Source organism: Prunus dulcis, chromosome 1 (assembly GCF_902201215.1).
Source record: "Prunus dulcis chromosome 1, ALMONDv2, whole genome shotgun sequence".
NCBI lineage: Eukaryota > Viridiplantae > Streptophyta > Magnoliopsida > Rosales > Rosaceae > Prunus > Prunus dulcis.
The window spans coordinates 6,308,278-6,315,486 of record NC_047650.1 but is presented as its reverse complement, the minus strand read 5'-3'; the positions used below and the strand labels follow the sequence as shown (position 1 = coordinate 6,315,486).

General features: G+C 45.4%; 1 pseudogene; it reads right to left on the bottom strand.

Annotated features, from left to right (window-relative positions):
* Window positions 1-3,532: 3,532 nt before the first annotated feature.
* LOC117630237 lies at window positions 3,533-4,565 on the bottom strand (annotated as a pseudogene).
* Window positions 4,566-7,209: the final 2,644 nt, after the last annotated feature.

Here is a 7,209-nt window from a genome sequence, read left to right as displayed (position 1 = left end):
GTTTTGAGAGTACTTCTGCCCTGGCTTCTTATTCTTGGGTTAGCAAGAATTTGAGCCGGTCTTTTCCGTCCAGCGAGGTGAGGAACAGTCCAGTCAAATGGGCAGACTGGATTGACAGACTTCTCCCGAGATATGGGGGGCACTGGAGGAGAGCTGGGATCTATGACGCCATTCTTCTGTCCAAGCAATCGATCAACAGGGATGAGAACCTGCTTGCTGCTGCCTTGTGCTTCTGGAATTCTGCCAGTAACACATTTGATTTCCGTGTGGGTCCCATGGCTCCTACTTTGCTGGATATGGCTCAGATTTTTGGGTTTAGGCCCCATGGCAGACCTGTTGATGCTGTTGGAGATTATCACAGGCGAAAGAACCAAGAGAAAGTGGCTACCCCCTTCACTGTCTCTCCAGCCACGATCAACCAGAACTGCTCCTTCTCCAACTATTTGAAGAGGTTTGGTACTGAGAAGGACAAGGACCAGCAACATATGTTGTTCCTTCTATATTGGCTGAATCGATTTGTCTTCCCCAATCGGTCTTCGGCAGTTCTGCTCGAGTATAGGCATCTGGCAGAAGCGCTTCATAATCACACTGATGTGGGGCTTGGGCCAACAGTTCTGGCTCATCTTTTCAAGAATCTATACACTGCCACCCTTGAGAATCCATTGAACCTGTCTGCCCCTGGCGCATTCTGGATGATCCAGATCTGGCTGCAGGTATATTTCCCTGAGTTAAGGTTTCCAGACGTAGTTCTGCCTGAAAATCAAGTTCTGGCCCTTCCTCTGATATCGGCAGAAGTGCCCAAGCGCTCTCTTGAGGAGTATTTGATGTTCTTCAGGCATTGCACCAAGAGGTCGGCTGCTCAATGGCAAGTGGTGATCAGAAGGACCTATCCTTGGTTCCAGATTGGATTTCGACTTTTCGAGAAGGAGCCAGAAGACGAGGCCGCCAGAACAGACTTCAGGAAGAAATTTCTGAGTATTACTCTGCCCAGAGATCTGCCCCATGGTGGGGGCAAACCTCCAAATTATCATCTGGGGGCAGAAGTCTACCATCCCAACTTCTGTGCAAGGCAGCTTGGCTGCCCTCAGCTCATTCCGCTGAAATCATACCAGAGCTGTAACCGGGCCACTTCCTGCAGAGATGCAGATGACCTGGAGGTGCATAAGGATGCTCGATGTGCAGTAAATAAGATCAATAATAGCACGGATGCCCTCTATCCCTCGTGGGAACCAAATTCCTGCAGTTCCGCCGATTTTGACCCCTGGTGGCACACCAGATTCCAAAATCTGCCTGCTTCTGTCACTGCCCTCAAGGTACTTTTTGATGGTTGGGAGAACTGGCTTATGTTTGCGGATGGGGATGCTAGAGCACACATGATCCAGACCATCAAAGATATCAATGCACAGATTATAGAAGGTGAACATCTAATTCTGTCTGGGATTTGTTCTGTCTTGATAATCTGTTTTTTTTTAACCTATGTTCTGCCTGTTATTAGATCCTTCCCTGAAAAAGAACGTGGGTGGACAGTCTGTCCTGGCTGGAGAAGTGATTGGTAAGCCTTCCCTTTTAAATTTTTTTTCTGTCTTTTCCTGCTGGAGTGGCTTCTAACCTCTAACTGCTTGGTGCAGTCTCTTCTGTCATTGCCGCCGGGGATTTGGAGCTCCCTTCTGCTGATGAAGAGGATGATGTTGAGGCAGAACAAACCCCTGCCGAGGCTGTTCCTTCTGGTAGAAGAAAAAGAAAAGGGGCTGGCATTCCTGGTGAGTTTGGAACATTCCAACTGTTCTTTCTGAATTTATTCTGCTTTCTCTTTTCTGATCTTTTGCTTTTGTTCTGTCCAGCTGGGAGTCCTTCTCCTCCTCCTACTAAGCTAAAAAAACTTAAGAAGAAGGGTGAAGTGGAGTACTTTGCCGCAGAAGAGGCCGCAGCAATCCCGGTCAGTCCTTCTGGGACGGATGACGAACTGCGAGAAGCTTTTGAGGAGGTGGAGCAGGAAAAAGAGCTGCAAGAGCTGGAGGAGGTGCCCCAAAAGAAAGTGGTAGTGGTGGAAGACGAGGTGAGTTTTAGTCTGAGATTTGCATCAGTTTTCTCTTTTTTTTCATTCCTTCTGTTCTGATCCTTGTTTCTGTAGGATGAAATCCCTGCTGAGGTGATTGCAGAGAGCATTGCCTTGGCGCAGAAGCAACAAAAGGGTCTAGGTGCTGAGCTGACTAGTTCAGAACTGGCTCTTTTTGAGGATGCTGAGGCAGAACACTCTACTGCCACTCCAGAGGCCGAGGATCGGGTGGAGCCATCTATATCAGATCCTGTGGATCAGGCAGAATTAACTGTTGTGGTTCCAGAGGCTGAAGTAGGAACAACTGCAGCTGCTCCTGTGGTTGTGGTAATTTCCCTTCTCAACTTGTTCATGTTTTTTTGTTGTTCTGTCTGTTCTGCCTGTTCTAACAGTTGCAGTCTTTTCAGGTGGAAGTGCCTAAGGCTACTGGTGCTCTGGCCGCTGTATCCAGCCCCCTGAAGCCTCCCATTGTTGCTGTAAGTTTTCATAACTTTCGAGTCTCTTATTATTTTTGCCTTTCTGCCTGGTCCTAACTTATGCTTTCTTCTGCAGATGCCTATTCATTCACTTCCAGGATCATCTGCTACGGCTTCTTTTGCTGATCCAGAGCTGGAAGAGTTTGAAGCCATGGATCTGGATGCTCAACTGGACAGGCTGGAGAAACTCAGCTCTCCTCCGAGCAAGGCAAAATCTAGAGCAGTGCAGGAGGCCATGGAGAGGTTAAAAATCTGGCAGTCCACTGAGCTGGAGTTTGATGAGGATAAGGGGGCTCTGGATCAGCTGATGAAAGATCTGGACCTGCTGCATAGACAGAACATGGCTCCAAAGCCTATTCTTGAGATGGGCCTAAGCTTGGCCAGAGATGTGCTTAATCTGCACGATCGCTATGAGGATCTCAAGCCCACCTTCAAGACCTCTGAATTCTGCAAAGCTACACACGAAGCCAATCTGGCTGACTTTGCTAGGCAGAAGGCAGAATTGGACCAGATGGTGGCTGGATATAAGGAGGCCAAGGCTACTGCGGATAAGTTGGAGAAGCAGATTGAAGAGCTTCAAAAACAACTGGCAGAGTGCAGGGAGGTGCAGAACAGGCTTGGGACTGGACTGAGCTCTAAAACCAAGGCCACCTTCCTTGTGCAGAGCATGGTCGCAGCTTCCCGGCCAGCTTTGGAAATTGCAGAAGCCTCGATCCACCAAGGAGTGCTGCTCCAGAAGGAACTTTCTGTCAAGAAGGCGAACCTGCAGGAAACCCTTGGGAAATTAGGATTTTAGTTCTTTCGAATTCTGTTTCTTTCGTTTATTTGGACAAATTTGCCGCTATGGTGGCTATTTAAATAAAGTTTGTTCTGCTTCCCTTTCAAACAGCATCTCACTACTTTCATTTACCCTTGATGTAATAAACAAAACAAAATTTTGGAAGTAAAAACGAAACAACTTTAAAGCAAAAATGGATTCATAAAATAGACAAAGTCAGCCTTATTCTTTTTCTATCCCGGGGTCCGTCTGTACAGCTTGTGAATCCCACATGGTTGGGTAGAATTTCTTTAACCATTTGCCATTGATTGGGGCATTGTGAATAACTCCATCTCTGTCCTGCAACCTATATGCCCCCATTCCGAGGATCTGGTTAATCACAAAAGGACCTTCCCATGTAGGTGACCATTTTCCATATCCAGCTATGTGTGCTCCAAGGGGCAGAATTGCCTTCCAGACTATTTCTCCCTCTTCAAAACTCTTGTTTCTGACTCTTTTGTTGTATGCCCTTGACACAGCCTGTTTTCCTGCTAAGAGTTTGTTGAGGGTGTCAATCCTACTTGCATCCAATTCTTCTAATTCAAGTAACATGGCTTGAGAGTAGTCTTCTCCTGTGAGATCGTGCTGGTGAGCAATTCTAAGAGACTGGACTGCTATCTCCATGGGCAGAATTGCATCATGGCCGTAGGTCAGAGCATAGGGGGTCATGCCAGTTGCTTCTCTTTTTGAAGTTCTGTATGCCCACAGAGTCTCTGATAACTTTTCATGCCATTGCTTTGGATTCTTCTCCAGCATCTTCCTAATGATATTGATAATCACCTTGTTACTTGATTCTGCCTGTCCATTAGCTTGAGCATAATAGGGGGGTAGATTGAAGCAGTTTGAACTTGAATGCTTCTGCCATATCTAGCATATCCCTAGATATGAAAGAAGAACCCCTATCAGTTGTGATTGATTCTGGAATGCCGAATCTTTGTATGATCTGTTCTTCTATAAAGGTGATGATCTCTTGAGAAGTTGTGGTTTTGATTGGCTTGGCCTCCACCCATTTGGTGAAATAGTCTGTAGCAACAATGATAAAACAATGCTGCTGGCTGCTGGCTGGATAGATTTTGCCAATGAGATCCATTGCCCATCCCCTAAAAGGCCATGGTTTTACCACTGGATTCATGGGAACAGAAGGAGCTTGCTGGATTGGGCCGTGCCTTTGACAAGCTTCACATCCCTTGGAATAGTTGATGCAATCCTTCAACATGGTTGGCCAGAAGTAGCCATACCTTCTAATTAACCAGCACATCTTTCTTCCTCCTTGGTGAGCTCCACAGATCCCCTCATGGGTTTCTCCCATGACTTTCATATATTCTGTCTTTCCGAGGCACCTTAATAGTACCTCATCCTTACTTTTTCGGACCAAATCTTCATTCCACATGAGGTAGTTTGTAGCCATGATTCTGACTCTTTTCTCAGAGGGCAGAGGGGGATACTGCAAGTAAGTCATGATAGGCTCCCTCCAATCGTCTTTAGTGATTAAGGCAGAATTGACTTCTATCTCCATTCCTCTAGTCAGAACAGATGGTAGACTTTTTCTTCCTATCTTGATGATCCTTTGGACGCAGTCTTCGGGCATTTGTATGCCTGATGCTACCTGAGCCAGTTCATTGGCTGCAAAGTTCTCTTCCCTTGGGATGTGTTCCCAAGTAGCTTCTCTGAATTCTGTCAACAGATTTCTAGCTGCTACTAGATATACAGCCAAGGAAGGATTTAGACACTTGTATTCTCCAGCAATTTGTTTTAGGACAAGCATTGAATCTCCCAAGATCTCCACGGATTGGACTCCTAATTCTACCAACATCTCAAGCCCTATAATCAAAGCTTCATACTCGGCCCTGTTGTTGGTGCACTGGAAATCTAACTGGAAGGAATAGCAATGTCTGATCCCCAATGGTTCTTCCAGAACAATCCCGGCTCCTGAAGCCTTATCTGTCTTTGATCCATCAAAATATAGTTTCCAAGGTGTAAGATGAATCGAATAGATTGGATTGTTAAGGCAAACATGAGCCCTGGTTAGTAGATTTGCATTTGCTATGTCCAAAGAGTCCATGTTTTCAATTTCCTCTCCTGGGTGATCTGCTAGGAAGTCTGCCACAGCTTGCCCCTTGACAGCTTTCTGGGGGACATACCTAAGGGTGAATTCTGTCAAAGCCAAAGTCCATTTCCCAATTCTGCCTCTCAGCATTGGTCTTGTCAACATATATTTGATCAAGTCTGTCTTGGCGATGATATAGATAGTGTGTGGCAGCATATAATGTCTGAGCTTTACAGCAGTAAAATACAAGGCCAGACAAAGCCTTTCTATTGCGGAGTACCTTCTTTCCACTTCTGTTAGTGTTCTGCTTAGATAGTAAACTGCTTGCTCCTTTCCCTCTTTGTTATCTTGGACTAGCAGACTTCCAATGGACACTTCTGATGCAGATACATAGAGCTTGAGTGGTCTGCCTCTCTTTGGTGGGGACAGAACTGGTGGATTTGAGAGGTAGTCTTTTATTTCCTGGAAAGCCTGCTGGTGCTTTTCTTCCCACTTGAATGTTTGTTCCTGCTTTAGTTTTAACAAGGAAGAAAAAGGCTGAATCTTTCCTGCAGAATTGGATATGAATCTCCTTAGAAAATTGATTTTTCCTAGGAGACTCTGAAGTTCCTTTTTGTTCCGAGGTGGTAGGGCTTCCATGATGGACTTTGCTTTATTCTTGTCAACCTCTATGCCTCTCTGGTGAACCAAGAATCCTAAGAAATTTCCTGCCTGGACTCCAAAAACACATTTTTTGGGGTTCATTTTTAGCTTGTGCTGCCTCATTCTTAGAAATGCCTTCCTTAGACTTGATATGTGGTTTCCTTCCTCGGGGGACTTAATCACCACATCATCTATGTATACTTCCAAAGAATGTCCTATCATATCATGAAAGATGGAATTCATTGCCCTTTGATAGGTAGCACCCGCGTTTCTTAAACCGAAAGGCATTACAGTATATTCGAAAGCACCTATATGCCCTGGACACATGAAGGCTGTCTTGTGGATGTCTTGTTCTGCCATCATGATCTGGTTATAACCTGCATTGCCATCCATGAAAGATAGCATCTGGTTATGAGCAGCTCCGTCTATTAGCATGTCTGCCATTGGCATAGGATATTCGTCTTTGGGAGACGCTTCATTCAGATTTCTGTAATCCACACATATTCTAACTGCCCCTGTTTTTCTTTTGAGGACAGGTACAATATTTGCTAACCAATCGGCATAGATGGCTGGTCTAATGAATCCTGCCTTGAGCAGCCTTTCTATCTCTTCCTTGACCTTCAGCTCTGTGTCCATGGACATTCTTCTCCTAGCCTGTTTAACTGGAAGGTAGCCATCTTTGATTGGCAGTTTGTGTTCTACTAGCTGTCTGTCCAGTCCTGGCATCTCGTGATAGTGCCAAGCAAAACAATCTCTGAACTCCTGCAAAAGTGCCATGAGTTCAGACTTGAGTGGTTCTTTTAGAAGTGTGCTGATGAAAGTAGGCCTTGGATCTTCTTCTGTCCCTAAGTTTATTTCTTGTAGAGGATCCTCCACTTCTGGCAGGGAGTCATCCAATGCTGCTGGTGCAAAATCTAATACTTCCTCCTGTAAAACTTCCTCTTCTTGTTCCTTCGTACTTTCGTGCGTGAATTCTGCCATATTGGTGGCTGGATTCTGCATAAAAAACTTCCTTTCTTCCCAGTATATCAACAATCTTTTTGTGATGGATCGGATTGTTGCAGCTCGATCCTTGTTCCAGTTGATTGGGACTAATCATCAGAGTTCTTAGCGTAGAAAGGTCTATTCCAATCCTCTAGAGAATTGGCTAGACCTTCTTCAATGAGCCTTT